This window comes from Hyperoodon ampullatus, assembly GCF_949752795.1.
Source record: "Hyperoodon ampullatus genome assembly, chromosome: 6".
Classification (NCBI taxonomy): Eukaryota; Metazoa; Chordata; class Mammalia; order Artiodactyla; family Ziphiidae; genus Hyperoodon; species Hyperoodon ampullatus.
Window position 1 is genome coordinate 18171967 of NC_136919.1, and position 25216 is coordinate 18197182.

The 25216-nt window shown below is 45.2% G+C and overlaps 1 protein-coding gene across 1 annotated transcript in view; it reads right to left on the bottom strand.

Annotated features, from left to right (window-relative positions):
* PAPPA (pappalysin 1) overlaps positions 1 to 25216 on the bottom strand; it is a gene marked incomplete at both ends in the record, with an annotated part of 252378 nt that overhangs the window by 108234 nt on the left and 118928 nt on the right. The window lies entirely within an intron of this gene.

A 25216-nucleotide genomic window follows, 5' to 3' on the forward strand; every position in this document is an offset into this window, starting at 1 on the left:
TTTCTGCAAACAGTTTACATAGTGAAATACTATCAAAAGAGCCAGAATAAATCAATCCATTATAATTCAATTATTTAAGGATGAGTTTGAGCCAGCTGAGGACTCCAGTGACCAGTAGCATGCCTGGCAGTTCAAGCATGGAAAGAATACAGGCTCAGCACTTCTCAGTAGCTCCAACCTCTTGGTGAATGTAGCCAACTTACATATAATAAAACTCAGGCCCAATCCAAGAGGGATGAGCCATCAATCCAGACTTTACTCTTTAGAAACCCAATACAGGGAACTGCATAGGGCATAGGTTTTGGCATCAGACAAAACTAGGTTCAAATCCTAATTCTGCCATATACAAGCAGCACAGGGCTTACATAACCTCACCTCTCTGAACTTCATTTCCCTCATTAAAAAAAAAAAATGGAGATAATATTTATCCAGCATTGTTGCAGTGGTTTCATGAGATGATGTGTACAATCCCAGCCCCTTCACCTATTTTATCAAATGGAAAACTAAGAGCCATAGGAGGTAAGGCACCTGCTTCCAGACAACAGAGAGAGTTGGTGGTAGGGCTAGAAGTAGGATCCTGGACTTTTGATATCTAGCAGAGAGGTCTTCCCCCTGCACACAGAGGGGGAATTCTACAGAATGATGAAGGCACACCCTCTTGAGGATAAGGTCACGGGGTTGCCGGACTCCTGGTACCACCTTTCTTTTCCTCGAATATGAAGACAAATAGGGTTCAGATGATCATAAGATCACCCAGGATCTGCTCTCTAAGATAAGTTGATTCGTTTCCTCATCAAAGAGACCTCAGAGTGGCAGGAACTGGGGCTAGAGTTGAGTTCTTGTGAAGGCTAACTTCTTCCTGATTACGTTGAAGACCTCAATCTATCTGTCTGCTTAGAGCCAGTGGACCCTGGAGGTTCTGGAGGAGAGACAGAGGTAGACATAGGTAGGTAAATATGTACTTAGATAGGCAGTTATATGTAGTATGTAGTTGATATATAGATAGATAGGCAGAGGGAGGGTTAAAAGAGGGATAGGAAATTGGGGGAAAGGGGAGAGGGAGGGAGGAAGGAAGGGGGGAGGGGGAGAGAGAGAGAGAGAACTGTTTTCTCCCCCAAGATTCTGCTGACAAAGCTACTGTGAGTCCCTTTTTTTGAATAACATTCCTGCACTCTGCTATTCAGTTACTCTTGCTACTAGAGTCCCAGGCGCCCTTGAGCTGCATCTGCCAGTCTTCATCTGGGGAATTCTCTCTCCCACTCTACTCCCATGCCCCCAGGACTGAAGAAAGGAGGGTGAGGAATGGAATACAAATGTGTGGCCAGGAAAAACAAAGGCAGCAACAACAAAACAATAAAACAAAACCAGGCTTCCTGTTTTCATTACACCATTTTATTTGGTGCTTCTTGAATGCTTTATGCTGGGAGCTGAGCAGGTTTCAGGGAAAAGAGTTTGAAGTCAATACCAAGGTCCACTGAGCATCCTGCCCCCTGCCTTCTCAGGTAGTAGCTAGGTGGCACTGGTAATAATACATCCCACAGGGAGGGGTATTGTGAAAACAAATACTTGTTGAATGAATGAATGAGGAAAATTCAGCACCCTCGATGCACATACTCTCGTCCAAATATAGTTTAGGCTCTGTACCCTTTGAAACGTTTCTTTAGACTGGGTCTCGGGGTGAAGGGAAAGGAATTGGGACACCAGTGGTGACCAGCTTACAGTGGAATTCCACCGGGCAGTCCAATTTCTCCATCTTACCCCACCTTCCCCTGATACGAGGGTACTCCTCATTTCAGATTCGCTCTCTTTCACGTAGTGAGACACTTAGAAATCTGCTCTAACCAGCTAGGAGACTTGATGTAGGTGGAGAGACACTGCCAGGTCTGTCTTCCCTGGTTGAGCTTTCAGTTGCCAGAGGTGAGCTCAGCTCCAAGAGCCCAAGGCAGATGGACACTCTGTAACTGGGCAGACACAGCTGATGCCGATTCTCAATGACTTAATTTTCAATTTCCATCTGTCTGGAGCATCAGGATGAACTGCCATGCCTCTGCACTCCTGAAGCATGTCTGAAGGACACTATCTGAGATAAGCAGGGATTGTCACCCCTGTTTGAAAGCTTGGAAAGCCAAGTCTCAGGGAGATGAAACAAGTTTGCTTTTAAGTATAAGCAAAGGCTGGCATTTGAGCTATTGTTAAGAGTTCTCATCCTTGAAGTTAGAAGCCTTGGATTCAAGCTCCTTATCTGTCCCTGATTACTGGATAAGCATGGGCATGTTATGTCATCTCCCTGTGCCTCAGTTTCCCCATCTGTAAAATGAAAACAAGATTACCTTTTAGACTGCCTCGACAAAGTGCTGGGTATGTTCAAACAGCATAATAGACTTAGAGATGGAAAGTGATACAAGTCTTAAAGGAACAGGGCTTATTCTTAACCATGATGATACTGGGGTGAGGTAGGGGTTGGAGGAGAAGTCTTCTTAATTAGAAATGTCTACTTTTGTTTACCCAGCCCTAGATCCTAAGGAATCTTCAAGAATAGAAATGATTGAAGAGAGTGCATGGGCTATTTTCAATATAAATACAAGGAACCAAGTAAACCAAAAAAAAAGGGGGCGGTGGGGGAGCAACAACCTGAGGAAAAAGAAAATAATTACTTACAGTGGAACTATTTCAACCCAACTGGGGGACGCTGATTAACTTACCTTGATTAGAAACTTTGGTAATTTGTGATACCACTGGAATCCTGAGGATCCCACAGAACTTATAGACTAACGGTAAATGCAGGTAAAGCATTTAATAATATAACAGGTGATCAATAAATGGTCTATGATGACGATGATCATGATGATGATGATGATTTTGGAGCCGAGCGCGATTATTTCATGTTATGTATGGGGAAACTGAGGTTCACAAAGTTGAAGTAATTTTCTGAAGGCTTTAGAAGAAAAGTTGCCAGAACGTTGGTTCTTAAGCCCATAATACAATGCCTTTTCTACTGCACCGTGCCACCTTACCAGATCGGGTTTCCAGTATATAATTCTGGAACAAAATAGTTTGTTATCTTTAACCAAGTTTCAGTACTACTTTTGGGAATCTCTGATTTCACTTTTCACAACAGCCCCTGGTATGGGCTAAGTATAACAAGTCTGAGAAGCTAATGGGGCTACTAAGTCAAGAGCCCACTGAGAAAAAAATAAGACTACCTGCAGGTGGAGAGATGAGAGTTATAAGTAACAGGAGATGGATTTGGTTTAGAACTCAAGGAGGACACACAGAACTTGAACACACGCTTGTTTTAGTGGCCTGCCTTCCAAAGGATGGATAGATTTACCTATCTTTCTAAACTTCTTGTTTATGAAGATGGGTCAGCTTTTGAGAAGTTAGCATCTGTTTCTATTTCCAGCTGAGAGAACAGGACTGGCATTAGGATATTCTCTTTTCGTCCAATGATTACTATTTTTTTCTATTTTTTAAACACCAGAAAAAATAGTATTTTTTAAGTTCAGTTGTTTGTTGAGGATGGGTCCAACCACAACAAACTTCATGTCGTGTAACAATTCATCCAAACAGCAACAAAAAGAGACCAAAAAAATGCACAATCTTTGGGTCCAAATAATAGCTTCTTGGAACAGGGGAAACTGGGTGGAGTGCTTAAGCCCTGAAGGTTTATAAAGGGGAAGCTTGAGGCAGGGTGGCGGCTGTACTGGTAAATGTTTCCTCTGGAACAGAATATCTGGATTTTACATTGCCTATCTTTTAAAGGCTTCAAGGCAAACCCACATCGCTGACCTCACTTAGTTCTATTCAAACCAAGGTTTGTTCTTAACCTCCGCCACCGGATCAGCCTGCCCAGAGTACAAAAGACAGGGTGGTGAAGGGCTTCTAAAGAACCATGAATCCGCTAACAAGCTTCAGATGTCGATTAGGTCTGCTGAATCTGAGGAGTTTAAGTGGGCTTCTGGTTCCGTCAAGGGCTGGCCACATACCAAAGTGGGCCAGAAATTCCTTCTTGTGCTTCAGTGTGACAACCAGGTGCCACCTAGCAAACCCAAAGCACTAGGAAAAGAAGAGTGAATCTGGACGTAGTCTCAAATGATCGCTCCAACTCCACGTCCACAGAGAGCATCCTCAGGACAGCCTCTCCTCTGTCCACTTGCCCCCTACAACCCTCTCATAATTGGCTTTGGGTCTTCCCCACTTCAACACCTTCTCATAAAGCAGCCTATGAGTGATTAACCTAAATCTGACCATGTCTGAAATTCTTAATTGACTCCTGCAAAATCGGAGCTTCCCCATCTAGCACTCAAGTCCTTCTGTAATCCAGCTCCAACTTCCCTGTCTATTCTCATTTCCAACCACACCTCCACTCTAAAAGCCTAGAGTTCCTTCCCAGAACTCACGCCTCAGAGCTCTCCACTCCCCTCTTATTTCCTTAGCCTGAAAGGCTAGTAGTCCTCACCTTTGCGTCTTCCATCAAGATTTAACTCTAGCATCTTCAGCCCCGTGAAGCCTGACCTGTCACTCTTTTGCATCACTACTTGTCTAGCACAGACCATTTCCCTTTATTCCCTGAGTCACGATTCTCTTTTTCCAAACCAGCAAAGCAGGATATGGCCTATGTAAAAATTGTTAATTAACAAAGTGAGCAATGTATATTTTAAAAATTAAAAAACTTAAAGCCTCCCTTCAGTTCACATATCCTTACCATTCTGTCTTCTACTTCACATTTCCCTTTCCATGATTCATAGTGAAATTTACTGAGGGTTATCTAAATTTGCATTTCCCACTTTCCCTCCGACAATTCACTCTTCAGTTCACTCCCATCTAGCTTCTGAACTCACCACCCCACAGAAATCAATCTTGGCAAGGTCACCATTGACCTCAGCATTGCTAAAACTAACTATGACGTCCAACAGTCCTGAAACATGTGAGGAAATCGCCCATTCCTTTCCTCCTGAAGTACTCCCCTCCTGGATTCCACACCACCACGCCATCCTAGTCCCTTCTGGCTCTCAGCTCTTCCCACACAGACTCATTTGCTGTCTTCTGCTTCCCTCTGCTAAATGCTGCCAGCTTTCAGGGTGAGGTCTTGGGCCCTCTTTTCCTTATCTATCTACAGTCTCTCATCCAGTCCCAATGTTTAAATAAAAATGTTAGAGTATGGATGTGCCCATGACTCAAACATCTCTTTAGGTATGACCTCTTCTCTGAGTCCCAGCTGCCTGCAATGCCATCTCTACTTAAATATCTATTTAAAGTCATCACAAAATCAACATGTCTAAAACGTAAAATAGATAGCTAGTGGGAAGCAGCCGCACAGCACAGGGAGATCAGCTCGGTGCTTTGTGACCACCTAGAGGGGTGGGATAGGGAGGGTGGGACGGAGGGAGACGCAAGAGGGAAGAGATATGGGAACATATGTGTATGTATAACTGATTCACTTTGTTATAGAGCAGAAACTAACACACCATTGTAAAGCAATTATACTCCAATAAAGATGTAAAAAAAAAAAAAAATAATAATAAAATTAAATTAAAAAAAAAGAATTCTATCACCCAGTCATAAACTTACATGAAACCTCTTTCAAAAAGAAAAAAAAAATCAACATGTCTAAAATAAAAGTAATGGTTTCTTCCCACAGTCCTTTCTTCCCCATCTTAGTAAATGATAACATTGCCTGACAATGGCCAGACTGAAACCTTCTGAGTCATCTCTATTTTTTCCAGTTCGTCCTCCAATACCACATAAAGTCCATGAGCCCATCCTGTAGACTCTTTTATCTCAGGATATTCCCAAAAGATCCACTTTTGCTCCATCACTACCACCCTAATCCAAGCCACCATCACTATGGCAATGCTTATTTCACCAGTCTCTCTTCTGTGTCTGCTCCCAACCCTCCCTCCTCCAGAGCACAGCTAGAGCGCTCTTTTAACAACATAAACTACATCAGGCCACTCTCCGACCTAAAACTCCTCGCATGGAACAAAATCCAAAGACTGTATCCCAGCCAAGTCCCCACTTTATCTGACCATCTCCTACTATTATCCTTCTTACTCACTGCCTTCCATTCATTTACTCATCCGTCCATCCAACCATTCAACAAGGATCTATTCCTTAAATAAGCCAAACCTGTTATTGTTCCAGAAAACTCGAACTTGATATTTACTTTCCCTGAAATACTTTTTTTCCCCTGGCTTTTTTCACAATCTCTTCTTTTCTGCACTTAGGGTTTAGTTCAAACATTACTTCCTCAAATAACAACCCTGCCTACTTACAGTAAGCTCACATCTTATTCTTCCATCCCCATTAGAAAGTAGCACACAATCTTATTTTATTTCTTCACAGTATTATTCACTATCTAAAAATAAATTGTATTTATTATTGTTCTCCTCCTTCTAGATGACATATGTTTCATGGAAGCTTATCTCAAAATGTACTCCTTTCTTTAGGATCAAGATAACTGCCTCCCCATATTATGTAATTGATATTTAAGAATAAACAACTGAGGGACTTCCCTGGCGGTCCAGTGGTTAAGACTCCGCACTCCCACTACAGGGGGTGTGGGTTCGATCCCTGGACAGGGAACTAAGATCCCTCATGCAGCACAGTGTGGCCAAAAAAAAAAAAAAAAAAAAAGAACGAACAAATGAATGAGTGAATGGGTGATTGTGTATAGCTCTTGGATTGTAAGATATTTCTGGGCTGGCCCCAATCACACTTCTATTTGCACCCCTAATTCTTAAGACAATGCCAGTCTCATAGCAGGTACTCAGTAAATGATGAATGAACAAAGTTCTTTCGAGTTTCAGAATCTCTGTTATTGATTGTATTGAAGAAATCTCAAACCTGATTTGAATCTGTTTCAGTAGATTGTACTGTAGAAAGATTTTAATGAAAATATTAATTATAATGATATCATATTATAAATCCTAGCACATACTGAGGAGGAAAATCCAATTCTATATAAAGCATCCCATGTTATTTTTTTCCCATAAGACATCTCACCATCTGTCCTACATATTGTTTTATTTTCTTTCTTGACTGAATCTGCAAAGAAATGGAATATCTGGAGAGAAAAGGCGGTGCACACTAGACTGAAATTTAATAAAGAGATTTGATGGCCTTATGAATTGAAACTTGAAGATACATTTACATCACCTTGAATTTAGTATATTTTTTTGAATGGCCTAAAAAGATTGTAAGCAAAGATAATGATCCTAATAAATGAAAATACATCCAATGTGCAGAATGTTCAAAGCCCTGAATGATTTTCAGCTGGGTCTATTTTGGTTGCCAGCGCGATCTCATAATATGAAAGAGGAGTAAAATTCAGTACGGCAGTGAATGACACAGTGGCCATGAAATAGGCATTCTAAGCATGGACAGGAGGAAGGGTGATACCTAGGACCCAAAGGCCTTTAAAAGTATGAGCAGGAAAGTAACAAAATGAGATTTGTTCTGCATGATATAAGCTAATAATAAATGCAGAAGAATAATCTGAAACATTCATATGCAGAAAGTAGGCAAAAAATGGTTTTAAAAAAAGGTGATAAAAGATAGCAAACTACAAATGGAGTATCAGTGGTTTTAATGTGATCTCATCAGTCCACACCAAACAGAGAGAGAGAGAGAGAGAGAGAGAGAGAGAGAGAAAGGAAGGGAAGAAGGAAGGAAAGAAGGAAGGAAGGAAGGAAGGAAGGAAGGAAGGAGGGAGTGAGGGAGTGAGGGAGGGAGGGAGGGAGGGAAGGAAGGAAGGAGGGAGGGAGGGAGGGAGGGAGGGAGGATGGAAGGAGGGAAGGAAGGAAGGAAGGAAGGAAGGAAGGAGGGAGGGAGTGAGGGAGGGAGGGAGGAAGGAAGGAGGGAAGGAAGGGAGGGAGAGAGGGAGGGAGGGAGGGAGGAGGGAAGGAGGGAAGGAAGGAGGGAAGGAAGGAAGGAGGGAGGGAGGGAGGGAGGGAGGATGGAAGGAGGGAAGGAAGGAGGGAAGGAAGGAAGGAAGGAGGGAGGGAGGGAGGGAGGATGGAAGGAGGGAAGGAAGGAGGGAAGGAAGGAAGGAAGGAAGGAAGGGAGGGAGGGAGGGAGGGAGGGAGAAAGAATGGGACACTTCCTCAAGGTCAGCAGCCTGGTCAAGGGAACTGGAGTCTAAAATAAATGTCCACTAATATACCCATAGCTTTGACCAAGTCATTTCCCTCTCTGGGCTACAGTTTCCCCTTGAGTAAAAAAGAAAGTTAAATCAAACTTTTATGATTCCCTTCAATTGATTCATTCTAAAATGTATTTGCGGGCTTCCCTTATGGCGCAGTGGCTAAGAATCCGCCTGTCAACGCAGGGGACACGGGTTCGAGCCCTGATCCGGGAAGATCCCACATACCTCGGAGCAACTAAACCTGTGTGCCACAACTACTGAGCCTGCACTCTAGAGCCTGTGAGCCACAACTACTGAGCCCACGTGCCACAACTACTGAAGCCCGCGCACCTAGTGCCCGAGCTCTGCAGCAAGAGAAGCCACTGCAATGAGAAGCCTGTGCACCACAACGAAGAGTAGTCCCCGCTCGCCGCAACTAGAGAAAGCCCACGAGCAGCAAAGAAGACCCAGAACAGCCAAAAATAAATAAATTTAAAAAACAACCAAATGTATTTGCTTCTTGATTTTTGTACCTTTCCTTTAATCATTAAATTCATTTTTCAGTCTGAAGATGGGGAAATGGGTTCAGCAAAATTAAAACAGAGAAGGGTACAGAAGAACTCTCCGAAGAATGTAGAAGAGAACTATAACAAAAAGCAGATGGAACAAATCAACATCTGAAGCTCAGCTTTGTCACCAGATTATGTTTGGTGCCGGGCAACATACATCATCACTGTGGGGTTCATTCTTTTTGTCTATTAAAAAAAAATGACAATACCACTTTTCCTACCCATTAGAGAAAGTGGTTGTAACGATCAGATAAAATAGTGTTATGGAAAACACTCAAGCATGTTGTTGTTCTACATTTTATTATCACTGGTACAATCTAGAACTCATCTCTCAAATCATCACATGGGCTTTCCAATTCACTGAGTCAGTCTCAGCTCGATTATCACCTGCCTAATGAGGTCTTCTCTAACCATGCTAACTTCACTCCAGTCTCTCTCTACTCTACTAGTCTATTTTATTTTCTACATAGTGTTATATTGCTTCTTCAAAGTTTCCTTGATCATTGCATTCTCTCTAAAGCAAAATGGCAGCTCCAAGAGAGCAGAAACACGGTCTGTTTTGCCCACTAATGCATTCCAATCCCGGAACATAGAAGACAGTCAGGAAATATTTGCTGAATGAATGAATGAATGAATAAAGGTTTAGCACTGCAAAAGTCTTCAGAAATTATCTAGTCTACATGCTTCCTTTTGCAAATACAGCAAGTGAAAGTTTCAGAGTTTCAGAAAGGTTAAGTAACTCGCCGGATGCTGCACAGTTCATTGTTATGGGCCAAGGGTTTGACTGGCTAATTAAGGCTCATTCTATAAATATTGGGAATACACGATATTAAACAGAAATTGGTCTGTGAGAAATCCATGTATGTGAGCATAAAGCAAAAGAGTGCATTCAAATAAAAGTCAGTATATGCACATATGCGTATCTATTCTTCAATCCTGCAAAACAAGCAGCCCACCAGTCTGTTAAGGCATCCTCAAGATGTCAGAGAAGACAGACTTTTGGACAAGCGGATGCTATGTTAACAGTAGCCAAGGAATCGAAGGCACCACAAGAAAACCAAGCCAGTTACCCCAGTCTGGCATAACTGTAGTGACGAACGTGACCACAGTGTGCTGGGTTCTTGGTGGGCTTCCCATGCAAGAAACTGGAGTGTCAACGTGGATCCCTCTCACCCTGAGCCCTGGTCGGTTTGGCCAGCCTTGAAGACCGTCCTCCTGCCAGATGGTTAAGATAAGACCAAAAAGATGAGGCCTTCAAGCCACAGTTTCCTTATTCTCCAAGTTCTAACACATGCTGCAGTGCTCTAAAGAGCCGAAGCCCAGTCAAGAGGCAGAACTGCGCTGAGGTAGGTTTTCTTTATCTTGCACGATGGGGTAGAGGCCACTCTTCAGTTCCTGGAGAAGATTTTACGTTAATTTGAATCTATATGTTTGGTTTGTATTATTGAACTGTATTTTTTTTTGTTTTTTATAGAAATGTGTGTATATGTCTTTCCCTTTCCTCCCAATAAGGAAAGAAGAGAGGAAAGAAGGAAGGAAAGATGGAAGAGAGAGAAGGAGAAAGAAAGCAAAGAAGGGGAATTGGTCCTAAATCTTAAGAGTTAACCTGGAATATTTGAAAATATCAATCAAAACCACTGTTGTTTTTCATCAGAGGTGACAGATAAGGGTCAGCATAACTATTCATGCTCAAAAAAAGTCCCAGAGAGTAGCAGTCTCGGGCTTCCCTGGTGGCGCAGTGGTTGGGAGTCCACCTGCCAGTGCAGGGGATGCGGGTTCGTGCCCGGGTCCGGGAGGATCCCGCATGCCGCAGAGCGGCTGGGCCCGTGAGCCATGGCCACTGAGCCTGTGCGTCCGGAGCCTGTGCTCCGCAATGGGAGAGGCCACAGCAGTGAGAAGCCCGCATACCGCAAAAAAAAAAAAAAAAAAAAAAAAAGAGTAGCAGTCTCTCTGAGATCAGTTTCTACCAACTGGAGAAGGTGTTGGCCCAAACAAGAATGTGAGATTGCAGATTACGTTACTGAAAAGACAGTCGATCCTAGGTCAGAGAAGCCCCCTCTGATCCTAGAGATGGCTGGACAGATCAGTTCTGGGCCACCGATGAACTAGGATATGGTCAGAGGATGGGGCCCAAGGTAGGCGCCATCACTAAGCAATGCTCATAGAGGTATGGAGTTGCTTAACCTGAGGGAGAGAAGGCTCAGAGGGGACACAGCGAAAAACTCTTCTAACAAACTACAGTTGGCCTGAAAATGAAATTGGCCACCTCAGAAGGCACTGAGTTATTCATTCAGCATTTTCTGACAGAGGCTTGATGACAATTAACAAGGCATCATCTGGTCCTTGTCTGCTTCTGCAGCCTTCTTTCTAATGTAATCTAATTTCAGCTCCAGGCAGGCTGAACGGACCATGTTCCCTCTCACCTCCCCACCTGTGCAGAAGCTCCCCCCAGATTCACAACCCTGCTTTTCCTATGACTAGTCTCCATTCATCCTTTATCCATATTTAACCAGACACTACTCTGGAAAATCCCTCTAGCAATCCACTCAGGAGGGCTACTTAACCCTCTCTTTGTCTTCCAACAGAAGACTACTTCTACTGTACTTCTCTACTTCTCTAATTAAAATGATAGTTACCGGGCTTCCCTGGTGGCACAGTGGTTGAGAGTCTGCCTGCCGATGCAGGGAACACGGGTTCGTGCCCCGGTCCGGGAAGATCCCACATGCCACGGAGCGGCTGGGCCCGTGAGCCATGGCCGCTGAGCCTGCGCGTCCGGAGCCTGTGCTCCGCAACGGGAGAGGCCACGACAGTGAGAGGCCCGCATACCGCAAAAAAAAAAAAAAAAAAAAAGATAGCTACCATGCAGATGTAAGCTATTATATATAGAATGGATAAACAAGGTCCTACTGTATAGCACAGGGAACTATATCCAATATCCTGTGATAAACCATAATAGAAAAGAATATAAGTAAAAAATATATATATATATATATATATATGAATCACTTTGCTGTACAGCAGAAATTAACACATTATAAATCAACTATACTTCAATAAAAACAAACAAACAAAAATGATAGCTACCATGCAATAAGGGTATTTGCTAAGTGAATGAATGGATGACCTGGTCCGTGCCATGCACAATGTTAAATGTTTTTAAATATGTAATGTCATTTAATCCTAGAAGAGTCCTATGTATTTGCTGCTATTATTATCCTCATTTAACAGACAAGGAAATTGATGTGTAAAGAGGGTAAGGCATCACCTAAGGTTTCAGGAATCAAACCCTGGCTACTGTGATTCCAAAATCCATACCCTCCCATCCACCCCTGCTGCCCAGTTCATGTCTTTTGTGTGGATGTGGATGCTGAGGAGGAGCTAATGAGACAAGCTGATCTGATTCTCTCTGAGATGCCCTGCGATTTTGTGGTACTTGGGGGCTCAGGGGTCTGATGGAACTGCGGGCACATCCCTGCTCTTCACTAATTAGCCGGGTGTTGATGAGCAGCGCACTTCATCTCTGAGTCCCAGTTTCTTCTTTGGCAACCGGTGAAATAATGACTCTTCCCAGACATTAGGGGGATGAAAATGAGAAGCGGTACAGAAAACGCCTAGCACGGCGGGCATCTAACATGAAAAAAGATTCTGTGAAGTATCAGGAGTCTCCCTTCCCTAAAGGAAACAATCTGTCTCGGCTACCTTGTGCCAGTTAAATTGCACGGGCTCAGTAACTCATGTTTTGGTTAAACCTTTAAAAATTTTTTTTCAAGGGGAATCTGAGTTTTTGTTGGCAAGGGATCGAACAGGCGTGGGCCCAGCCTCTGGGCCCACAGTCCATTAGGGAATTTATGAGGGGAGATGAGGGACCGTCAACTCAAGTACTCCCTTCAGAGGCAGTACTTACAAAGCCATCAATTTCCTTAACAAAGACCATTGGCTTAAATGCCCCTTAAAGCAGTGTTATTTACACAGTTCTCCACTTCCCTTTGAATTCTCTGCCTGGGGGGTGGCCTACCTGCAGTTCTTTCCAGCTACTAGTTAATTAGGCTCCCGCCCAGAAAGGAAGCCAGCGGAAACTGGGACTTGGTTTTGAAAAGCAGCTCGATTTGGGGGTTATCACAGAGTTCACCCAAGCCACTGGTACTGCCTGCCGCTTCTGCTAAAGTTCTAAAACGTGTGGACCTCATCAGAGTTAGGACCATGGGTGGTATTGTGAGATAGAGAAGGAGTGACCATTCCAGCTGTCTCTGCTTTGCAAGAGAGTAAAATAAAGCTCAAAGAGCATTAATGGCAAACACTCCTAGGGTGCTTTCTAGCTCTGTAGCATATCAATATGGTAATACTGCCGTTTTATAGGTGAGGAAACTAAAGTAGCCCACACCCCTTTTTGTGGCACAACTGGGATTTGAACCAAGCAACCAAGCTCCAGAGCCTGGGCACAGAACCACCATACTGAGCTACTCAAACTGAGACGTCTGGCCCGAGATGACAGCTAGGAAGTGGAAAGGCTGTGAGTCCAACTGAGGTTTGTCTGACTCTAAAGACCAACAAAGCTCTACCATGCTTTGTTGCCTGAAGAATAAAATTGTCTCTTAAGAAATATATCCTTCTTTCACTCATTTATTCTATATTTACTGAGCTGCAAATTATGTGCCAGGTCCTGGACTGAATCCCGGGAAGTCGGATGAATTAAACTGGGACTCAGCACTCCAGGAGCTCAGGGGCTACTAAGAGAGGCAAGTAAGTAAGTTGCTGACTGCACAGTAGTTTGCTCTGAGGTAGGAGATGCTGCAGGATCACAGAGGAGGGACCCCCACCCCCACCCCACCGACCCAATCTTACCCAGATTTGAGAAGGCTTCCCTTAGAAGGCAACTCCTGGGCTAAGTCTCTGGGAGGAGGAATGGGGGTGGGGCATACATTCCAGGTTGGGGCGGGGGGCCTCTCTGAGCAAGTGAGAGGAAGCTGGAAACAGGATGGCAGGTGCAAAGCACAGAAGTTGCTGAATGCCACAGTAAGGAATTGAGACTTATCTCAAGGGCAATGCAGAGCCACTTGATGCTTTTAAAAGGAGGTGGACAAAACGACATTTGCATGTTAGGACGCTTGCTCGCATTATACTGGAGGACGGATTGGTGCAAGCAAAGATGGGGAGGCAGGAACCTGTTCGAGTTCTCGTACAGTAGTCCAGGCAGGAGCTCAAGTGAGGGGAGTTGGGGGACTCAGGTAGGGAGAGAGAAGCAGGACTGATTCGGGGGGGAAAAAGTGTTCCAAGTAAAATGGGCAGAATGGCGACTGTTCAGATGTGGGAAATGACAGAGAGGGAAGGGTGGAGGAGGTTTCCCAAGCTTCTAGTTCAAACGTCTGCTTGGCTAGTGGCATCAGCAGTCGAGATGGAGAAAAACAGGAGTTGCAGCAGGTCTGGGGAGAAAATGGTAAGCCTTGTATCAGATATGCTGGGTTTGAGTGCCTGCAGGGCATCGGATAGAATCATTCGATATACAAGTCCATAGGTCAGGAAAAAGGCCTCAGACTTCAGACAGAGATTTTGGAGACTTTGGTTTTGAATGATGGGGTCAGGGAGAGGGTGTGTAGAAGGGGTAGCGAGCTCATCATGGAACTTTGGAGAAAGAATATTTAAAAGGTAGGCAGAACATGTCTGTGTAGGGATGGCCAGAGAGGTGAAGGAAAACTGGAAGAAGGTAACATTTCAGAGGCCTTGGAAGTTAAGTTCGAGAAAGAACCAGGTAAGCTGAGGGAGGAAAAATACTGGAGTGTGTCTATTTAATCGTCTGTTTAATAGAAGCCCCTTCATGGCCTCCCTGAGTGATGGCTCTGAACTTTCTGCTTGATCTCTTCCAGGGACGGGGTGCTCTCTACTTGTAAGAACTAGGTTATTATTTTTAATAACCATAAGAATCGATACATATATTGATCACTTTCTGAAGAACAGGATCTGTCCCAAGCCCAGCATATCTGGCACCCTCAGTGCCTTAGCGTGAACCTGACACATAAGAGGTGCTCGACAAATATGTGATGAATAAATTCATAAATGTATGAAAGACTGCATCACAGCCACCGTATAAAGTAAGGAACATAGCTCCCACTCCACAGCTGGCAAAAGATGCTTGGGGACCAAGCCTGGAGCTAGAAGCGGTCCCCTGTGCTGCTGCGTCAGGTCAACGGGTCTACTCACAGTACTGCAGAAAAACCCTCATCCTGGACCTTTATATCAGCAGAGACCCCGCACCTGATCTTACTGAGCGCAGCTGTCCAGGAAGCTTTCACAGACTCACCACCCCCAACCAGGGGTTTTCCCACTCCTTCTGGGGGCCCCTCACACCGATCCCTGCACATCTTTAAGGACCACTGCCCTCTGGAGTCCTCCAATGAAGGACTTCTTCTTAGGCCAATTGCCACTCCCATCTGCATCCTGCCTAGTACATAGCTTTGTATGCAGCAGGAGCTTAACAGAGACAAACACTAGTGTGAGGTGGATCACATTTGCTTCCAGCTGTCTTTCCAGGACCCCTGAGGCTGTTGCCCTGAGGCCAGAGAAGGCAACCCTAGAGTTTGTAAGGGGAGCTGCAGACACTGGGTGTGGAATATTTTATCTTTCTTCCTGGCAAATTAAAATTGAAAATCCAGTCCCTTAAAAATTATTATAATTTCAGATTTTCTTTATCTTAATTTCTCCTTGGTACTTAATCAGTAGCAGCCAAGAAAAAAATCGCTTTTAGTTCGTTCTTCCTCTGTTGAGGAGTTAATGATCTGTAAACAAACACTTCAGACAGCGTCTCTTAAAGAGACCCTCGGATCCTTTTGTCATGTGAAATTCCTTTTGCACCTTGCGCTGTTTCCCCTTCTCATTATCTGTTTGCTGGTAGGCTCTTCAGCTCTTGAGAGTACACATTTTTATTAGATAATCTTAATGATGAAGAGGTAGCATAAATTAGTGGTTCAACCTGAGGGGTTTTTTTTGTGTGTGTGTGTGTATAATTTATTTATTTATTATTATTTTTTTAACGTCTTTATTGGAGTATAATTGCTTTACAGTGGTGTGTTAGTTTCTGCTTTATAACAAAGTGAATCAGCCATACATACACATATGTTCCCATATCTCTTCCCTCTTGCGTCTCCCTCCCTCCCACCCTCCCTATCCCACCCCTCTAGGTGGTCACAAAGCACCGAGCTGATCTCCCTGTGCTATGCGGCTGCTTCCCACTAGCTATTCGTTTTACATCTGGTAGTATATATATGTCCATGCCACTCTCTCACTTTGTCACAGCTTACCCTTCCCCCTCCCCGTATCCTCAAGTCCATGCTCTAGTAGGTCTGTGTCTTTATTCCCGTCTTACAACCTGAGGGTTTAAGAGCCAGACTTCCAGGGCTGGAATCCCTTACTGGGAGCCTTGGTTAATTACTTAACATCTCTCTGCTTTTTCCTTATCTATAGGGTCAACACAGTTAGTCAAAGGAGTTAACAGAGGAAAAGCATTAAATTCATAACGAGCAATTTCTACTGTTATGACTACTATTTGAGATGAAGAGATGGAAGAGGGCTGGAAGCACATATCCATATATCATCACTTCTACTGGTTCAGAAGGTCTGGTATTTTGGAGGAGGGCGCTGGCTCCTCTAGTTTTGAAGTCGGGCAGTTCTTGGTCCAGATCCCAGCTCTACCACTTAATAATCACCTGCTTTAAAGAAGTCATTTCATCTCCCTGAGCCTCAGTTTCTCTTTGCGTAAAATGGGAGTAATAATCCCTGCCTTCCAGCAGCCCCGAGAAGATTGAAAGAGGAGAGAGGAGAGCCCCGTGTGTGGCACACTGCTGGCATGGGATGGGACACTTGCAAAAGTCTGTGTCCTCTTGTGTTGGTTTTCCAGCTCAATAAACATTTACTGAATGGAGGTCACTTTCTCAAAAGTCACTTAAACACTGGGGGCTCTGCTGTGTCATCTGGAAAGCAGCGATGAGAATGCCTGGTTGTCAGGGATGCTGTGGGTTTGAAATGAGACAACGTCGTGGGTTCTTAATAAACATGAACGTGCCCCCTTCTACAGCCCAGGGAGGATCCAGGCCACTGTCTGAAGCTTTAGGCAGTAAGCTGCCTGGGCTCCTCCAGCCACTCTTTTCCGCTTTGAAGTATCATTTGATTCAGTGCATCAGACAATGCCTGGCTCTAGCTGGATGCTGGGAACACAGGGGTGGGCAGGATGACTTCTTTCAAGGGTGAGGGAAACTGACGTGTACACAAAAAATGTGCGGAGTGAATATAATTACGGCTATGCTGCTACAGGCTGAGGGGCGAGATGGATGAGGTGATATTCTCACCTCTCTGTCTCATCTGCCTTGACCTCCCTAATTGGCTATTCTTTCGCCCACCTACAGACTCATCCATCTATGCCAGCGGTTGGTCAGCAACTCTTCCTGTACGAGGCCAGATAGTAAATATTTTGGCTTTGTGGGCCGTACAGGGTCTCTAGGAACTACCCAACTCTGTCTCGTTAGTAGCAAATTTCTAAACCAAGGGGCACAGTTGTGTTTCAGTCAAACCCGATCTACCCAAATAGGCAGCACCTGGGGTTTGGCCACGGGCAGTAGTTTTCTGACCCCTGATCTAGGCAAGCATGCATTTGCATCCTGTGCCCAGTACAGGGTGTGGCTGCAAGTACAGACAGCACACAGAGGACATGCCTTCTCCTCCTTTCACGCTGGAGGCAGCAGCCTCCCTGGGGTCCTCAGGGACCGGAGGAGTCGAGCTTGCGGGGTCCAGCCTCTTCTCTCCCCTCCCTCACTACCCTCCAGCCACGATGACTTTCTCTGACCCCCTCGAAAGCTCGTTCCTGCCTCGAGGATGTAACGGTCTGCGCTTCTTGCAATCCTCACTCCATCACCCCGCTCCCCATCACCCTCATTGGTCCACTTCCTATTCAACCTTCAAGTCTCAGCTTGAATGTCTTGTCTCCAAGCAGGCCTCTCCTAGCCCTTCGACGTGAGGAGGTCCCTCACTTACAAACCCGCATGTATTTCCACTTAGTGGCATTTCCAACAGTTACATTTAAATAATCATTAGTGTCATTTCCTTGGCCTCCCTGGCCTTCCTTGTTCACCGCCATTTCCCTTGCAACTAGAGCACAGTGCTCGGCACACAGCAGCCATCAATAAACGTGAAATAAATGGCATGACGTGACCCAGCAGCCAATCTGCACCGTCCTCTGCCTGGTTCTGATGGCATATGTTAGAGCACACAGCCGCTTTATCCTGCAGACCACAGCAGTGGGGTTTCACAGGGTCCTGACTGCCCATCCATCATTTTATTTTAAGCACATTACTTCTCCGTCCAAAAAAGAAAAGGAGGCTACAATTAGGCCTACATCCCTCACTTGCTTAATATTTCAATTTCCCCCAGGGCACTCCCTTCAAGTGGAGATCACAGCTCATGAATATTGAATGTCTCTTCCAACCCACCACGGTCCCCAAGAAAGAGCAGAGAGTCAGGGTCTAGGAAAGGCCCCTGCCCCCCAGGCCTCTCCCCTCTCCTGCGCTACCTCGGTCGTGACTGCACAGATGCAGATGCACATCAAGGCACCTGAATGGGCAGGTGGATTTCTGGTCACTTTAAATGCCACAAAGAAGCCCCAGTTCTTGGCTACCCAGATTCACCTGCCTTGGACGCTGTGTTTCAAATGCGCACATCAAAGTTTGGTCTTGATTCCTTGAATTCAGGAAAGCTCCGAGCCCTCCTGAGCCTGACCCCTCCCTGGGAGTCAGGAGGCCAACCCGGACGGAGGGCGAGAATTCCTCCCTTCTGGCATCTGAGGCCATCCTGTTTCTTTTCATTCCTGACTGGCCTCTCTGTGGGGTAGGCCTCCCGGGCTTCTAAAGGAGGTGGTAAGCCGTGGTCTGAGGCTGGATGGCAGGCTTGATCCTAACTGGTGCTGACTCAAGGGTGTTTGAATGCGTCCATCAGACCTCCCGGTTGAGGACGGCAGACCTTTGGGCCCACCCTGCACAGCAGCCTTCCGCCCTATCACCTCCCTTCCCGGCGTCTTTGTCCCCTCGGTGACCCCCTCTGACCCTCCGGGGGTAAAGGAATTCCTTTCTCCTCCCCAAGCCCTCATTTCTTTTAAAATGCACAGTTTAAAAACAATAACGATCTGGGATTTAAATTCTGGCAGTCGGGGCTGGAAGGGCCTGGGGGAGCTCATCTAGCTCACCCCCATCACGTTACAGCTGGGGAGACTGAGATCAAGGGGCCTCAGCCACTTCTCATGATGGCAAGATGTAGGCTCAGGACCATTTTTCCCGGAGATGGACAGGAGGCCTTTGCATCCCCCACAACTGAGATGGGAAATGAGGAAGGGGAAGATAGCAGAAGTGTCTACTAACTGCCAGGCACCGTGTTAGACACTCTATAGGTGCTATTTCCATCTTTCTCTAAACATAACTGTGTTGTGATTACGTCCGTTTCCCAGAAGAGAAGACTGAGACTCAGTGAGTGGGTGGGAGATGCCCAAGATGACCCAGGTAGTAATTACAACCAATAGACCTTTGAACTCAGGCTCCTCTGTCGCCAACACATTGCCATGACAACGGGACAAAGTGTCAAACTCCTCCTAGGCTAAAAAACAGTGTGGCCATATTCAGTGGAGGGTGAGCTCTTAAAAACAAAAATACAACCCAAAACACAGAATGGCGCTAGGTCAAGGGCATGGGCTTTGGGCAGCGGAATGTTCATAGGGGGTTAATAACTGAGAATTGTCTTCATGACTCATGAAAAGGCACAGGAAGGATATATGCATTCACTTTTGTTTCCTGCTGTGTCAATGGCAACAAAGCAGGAATAGTGAAAAAGAGAGGCTATCTACTGCTTTTGGGAGGGTTCATCTGGATACTGGACACGGTCTTTAGAAGCAGGCAGACGGGATTTAAGGTCTCCTTCTCTGAGCCTTTTGCCTGTATGAGTTAGGGCAATTCACCTCAGTGTCCCAGTTTCCTCATCAGCAAAATGGGCATTCTTATTCTGACCAAATGGAGTTGCTGGAAGGGTAAATGGGATCATTTGAAAAAAGAGTTCTAAGCACAGAAGTTGGTACAGTTGGGTGCCTGATAAGTGAAATAACTTCATGGTTAAGTGCGCAGACTTTGCCTAGGTACTGTGAATCCCATCTCTGCTGTGTGACCTTAGGCAAATTATTTAACCTCTCTGAGCCTCATTTTCGTTCCTCTACACTCCTGGGATAATAACATTATTTATCTCATAGGGTTCCTGGGAAGATTGATATAGCTTTCAAATGAATGATATTAATAACAATACTAATCACAGCATTAGCAAACACATATATGACACCTACTAGGTGCCACTGTTTTAAAATGCTTTACCTACAGAGCCTCATTTCACCTTCACAACAACTGTGAGAAGCAGAAACTATTACTAACCCATTTCACTGATGAGAAAACTGAGGCACAGATAAAATGGGTTTGGGCCTGGCTTCTCACCCCAAATCCATGTTCTTAATCATTACGGAATGTGTCACCATGCCAGTACTAAGCATGTCACCCATGCTAGCTGACAGATCACCACCAACATCACCTTCATCACCACTCCCATGATTACCACTAACATTTCTCTTTTCTCCTTTCAAGACCTGTCTTCATGTTAAAAGAAGCTTTATTTCAAGAAGGTATTTTGGTGAAAGTCACTATATTTTCCACAGAGGGAGGTCTGAAGGATTATGTGCAGCCAGGAGAAGTTTTATTTTATTTTTTTCAATTTCAATTTTTTTTTTTAAGGTGAGAGGTGGATCATCTATTATGGTTTCATGTTGTTAGAAAGAAAAATAATAATAAACGCAACTCCCAGCAGAGCCCATTCTTCCTCCGCTTCCACTCCCCCTCCCCCTACCAGATGCTGTTTTCCTTTTCAGTCACTGTTGTTCTAAAGTCTCATCAGAACATCCACCAAGAAGACATGGCGATCCATCTTCTTGTTTTCCTTTCTCGCCTTGGCTCAGAGCAGGCCAGGGCAGCCTGACAGAGGGGCCACAAGGCTCGGTGACCCCCGCCCCTCCCAGTGACTGGTGGGGAAGTGGATTGATCCCTCCTCCTCCCCCTTATCTGCTCACAGATAATTGAGTTATTGGCCCTGGCTCTAGGACAGGGCTGGAGATGCTGTGTCAGACCAGAGACAAAGTAATGCTAATGGCAGGGAATGGGGGAGAGGAGGGGAGAGGAGAGGGAGTGGGAAAAAGAGACAGGCAGGGAGTACGTGTGTGTCTGGGAAAGACAACGTGGGGGTCCGGCTGCTTTGTTTTCTTAACTATATATCAGCATCAAGCAGGATTTGAAACCCCAAAGCCCTTAAATGGATGTTTGACAGATGGAGGATTCCTCGCTGTCAGACACGGAAAGAAGCCTTAGGGCCCTCAGCACGATCACTCTCAAGTCACAAAGGGAGAAACTGAGGCTCCGAGGTGAGATGCAAAGCTGCAACCCAGGCTCTCAAGTCTGAGCTGAGACCTGGACCCAGCTCTCCTGAAAGACACAGGGTGCTAAATCAACACAGCATGAGAAGTCCTCCACAATCGCATCTCCTGTAATGGATTAAACGCCATCTCTGAGGGTAGCACGTTTCCAGCACCCGCTCAAGATATATTACTGAGTATAACCCCTTTTGGGGATGCTTCACATTTTGTCTGACTAATTTGACCATTACCTTCCCTCCTTCAGCTTTTATCAGCAGCCTGTCTGTAGTTTATGACTCAGTGCTTTAGAAACAGAATTCCCAACGCTGCGAACAATGCCTCCAGCCAGAGCCTGTTGGGATGGGGTGTGGGGAGTTATCATTTCACTGATACCACATTTTTTAACTGAAACTTCAGGCCTGGTGTATGTTATATTTTAAAAAGGGGGGAAAAGGACAAGATAAGTTCCACATTGCCGGGGATGCAGCCTCATTGCCTAAGAGGTCTTGTGGGTGGTGTTCCTTTTAACAAGCAACTTATTATGTGTTGGGGATGAGGGCTCTGGGGGTGGGAAAGTGGGAAAGGGAAGTCCCAGGGTGTTGCATAATAACACATTGGCACCTTGGGAATACTTCCGGATGTGTGGGCTCCTGCGAAGTGAATGAGAATGCCACCATAAATCTGTCACCCACCCTCACACTGGTGTTACCAAAGCCAGGGAAAACATCAGCCCGACTACATGGTCGGTGACAAAAAAATAAAAAAGAAGAAAAGGAAGGGATGAAGAAAACACGGAAGGACGGATGGAAGGGAATCATTCAGCTGGGGAGGCCGAGTTGCAGGGTAGAAAATGCTGAGGCTCTCCGTCTGGAGATGGGCTCATAGCTCTATGAACTGTGTGACCTTGGGCAAATTCAGGCATCCTAGTAGGTCTCAGATCCCTCATCTGGACATAAGAGACCTCACATAGGCTCACATTAAACAAAGGTGCATGACATAAGGCATGCCACCTGGTGGGTATCCATACATGGTGGTTGTGGCCGATACTCACCCCCCCCCACCTCAACACACACTGAGGGAAGTAATGGTTAGTGTGCAGTAAGCACACGCAACTTGCTAGGTATGGGGCTAAACCTCATAGCATCTTATGACAACAATCTTCAGTAGGGATTCTGAGTGACAGTCAACAGAAACCAACTTCGGCTAACTTAAGCAAAACAAGCAAACAAGCAAAATCTATTCAAAGCATATTGGATACTTATGGAAGACTCCCTAGGAGGGTTGGAGAGTGTTTTGAAGCCTGATTCCAAGCTCAGGATTAGCCCCCAGGACTGCTCTCGTGAAGACATCTCGGAGCTGTGGCCACACAAAGTCATTTCAGCACTAATGCTAGATGCTGTCATTGGTACTTTGGAAACACAGGGGTTGTGGCCACTCCCGCCATCTTCCATCAAAATGATTTCTGCAGGGTCCCTATGTCTTCCGATTCAGTCTTGGGTTCGTGTGTATGATTGGGGTTCAGGGGGGAAGTGTAGGTCACATGCCCACATTCAGCTACAAGGGAGACTGGGAGGAGGAGATGCTTGCATGACCAACTTCTGTCGTGGGGCTCTGACTCACTGTTATTACAACAAGGAGAGTTCTTTCCTAAATCTAGGAAAGGGATTCAGATAATAAGTGTCCACAAATGTTGGTAAATATCTTCCACAATTAAGTCCCAGGACTGTTAACATTTTCTGGATGAGAACACTAAAGCTTAGCCAAGGTCACATGTCTAAGCCATGGTATCAACCCAAGTCAGTCTCATTCAAGCCTGTTCTCTTGGCTACCATCTTGATCACCGTCTTGACACATGCAGTGATGAGAACAACATCCGCCCCAGCAAAGCCTCCCACACTCCAGTCTCATTTCTCTGACTCACTAAACCTGGATCTTCTGGGAGCCACAGATTCACTGTCTAGTTTTCAACTATTCTTCTTTAAGGAAGATGCCTTTCTAGACTCAAAGCCATGGAGTTCGTCCTTGGAATATAGTTCCTAGGCACTGGGATCTCTGGACAGACTTCTTTCTTCCTGGAATGTCCTGAATCTCTGTGTCTCTAAAATGGAATTCTAAATGGTGAGCTGGGGGGTGCATAGCTGAGGTCCTTCCTCTAACACAACCAAACTCAATACGCAGGGGGAACAGACAGCCTTCCCTGGACACCATCCACACCACCGACAGTTCTGTATTCCATTCCATTAATTCATTACACGAATTGTGCCACAGTAGTATGTTCCTCACTCACCGCCAAAGCCCTACAAGACCAAGAGCTGTCCTGTAAAAACTATCTTGCAGGAAGCTCACCGCAGCAAGCTCTGGAGTCAGACTCTCTGGGTGAAAGTCCCAGCTCTACCACTTCACTGCATATCCTTAGTTCACTTCCCCATGCCTCAGCCTCCTCTTTTGAAAAGCAGGCACTAAAAGAGTCGCTAGGAGAATGAGAGTTATAAATGTGCTCGGCATACAATAGGTGTTCAGTACATATCAGCAGCAGCGGCAGAACACTTATAGGATGTACTACAGAATAACAGTATGTAAAGTGGACCTATGAGGCTCCAAGTCTCATCCTCTTGGTAACTCCCTCATCTTCACTCCTCTCCTCTTAAGCCTTTCAGTTAACACAGCTTGAAAATCATGATCTATTCCAGTCATTCTGGCCAAAGTGTAGGTGGGGAAGGAATCCCCAAAGAGCTAAAGCAAGATAGGATTGGACTCACTGTCTCCTAAGCCTTACCACTCTATGTATAGAATTCAGTTATTTTCCTAAGAAATGGTGAACCATGTCGTAACTTTCACCTCCTCTTTGCACTAGGCTCCAGCAACCAATAGTATCAATGACCCCCAAATCCATGGACCAGCAAATGTTGTCTGTAAAGGGCCAGCTAGTAAATATTTAAGGCTCTTTGGTCCATAGGGTCTCTGCTGCAACCCCTCAATTCTAGGGTCGTAGCAAAAAAGCAGCCATAGCTAATAAGAGATGGGTGTGCTGTGTTCTAGAAAACTTTATTTACAAATATAGGCAGGAGGCCAGTTCTGGCCCAAGGATTGTAATTTGCAGATCTGTTCCATGGACAGTACCATATCCTAACTTAACCACATCGTACCTTCTTCCCATAAGCGCTTAAGTCACATGCCATCTTAGGGCCAGTAAAATAGGTGGACATCTTCCAGCAAGATCTGACAGTAATGTTGGGTGTCATGAGGATGAAGGGCAGGAGTTGGTTCAAGCAGAACTCACGATTATGAGAAATCGTCACTCACTTTGGAAACCGTACAACAAAAGTGCAGATAAGGCTCTGAGAGACCACCTAACCCAATCCTTTCAATTTACGGGAGGTAAGCTGAGGTCCAGTCTAGGGGAGTGACTTGGCCAGCTTCAAGCAGCAAGTTCTCAGCACAGCTGGGACCAGAGATCCTGGTTTTCTTAAATTTAGTCCAAGGCTCTTTCCACCCCTACCACTAGGCTCATAGCAAGGTTTTATTAGGAATCATTCTCAAATCAACAAAGAAGAGAAAAAAAAAATCTTCTGCCCTTTAAAAACCCAAGGCCCTGACGGGAAACTGCCTGTTCTTCCTCCCTCCATATCTTCCTTTCTTTCCAGCCACGAACAGTTTCGGGACACCTCTATTGTGCTGCTCAGCCCACACTTGGTGCCAAGGAGATAGTAGGTGCTCAATAAATGTGTCTGAGAATGGAATACAAGGTAAATGATACATGGTAAAAAAAAAACCTCACAGAGCTCACAATAGACCAGGGGAAGAAAGGTCTAAAAGCTCGCCTGCAATGTGCTGCAAACGCGAGGAACCGATGACATTTCCTCCCCTTTAGTCCTCCTAGAAAATTGCCTTTCAGTGAGAAATCTTCCCACTGACGTTTTCATCCCTTCCTTAGATGGAACACCTCTCTCTTTTGTACTTGCAAATGAATTGTGATTAGTTTTCACCTCCAGCCCAGGGGATTAGCCAGGGGACCTTTGATCTTCAGGTATCGATTTGCATCTTAAAGGAAGC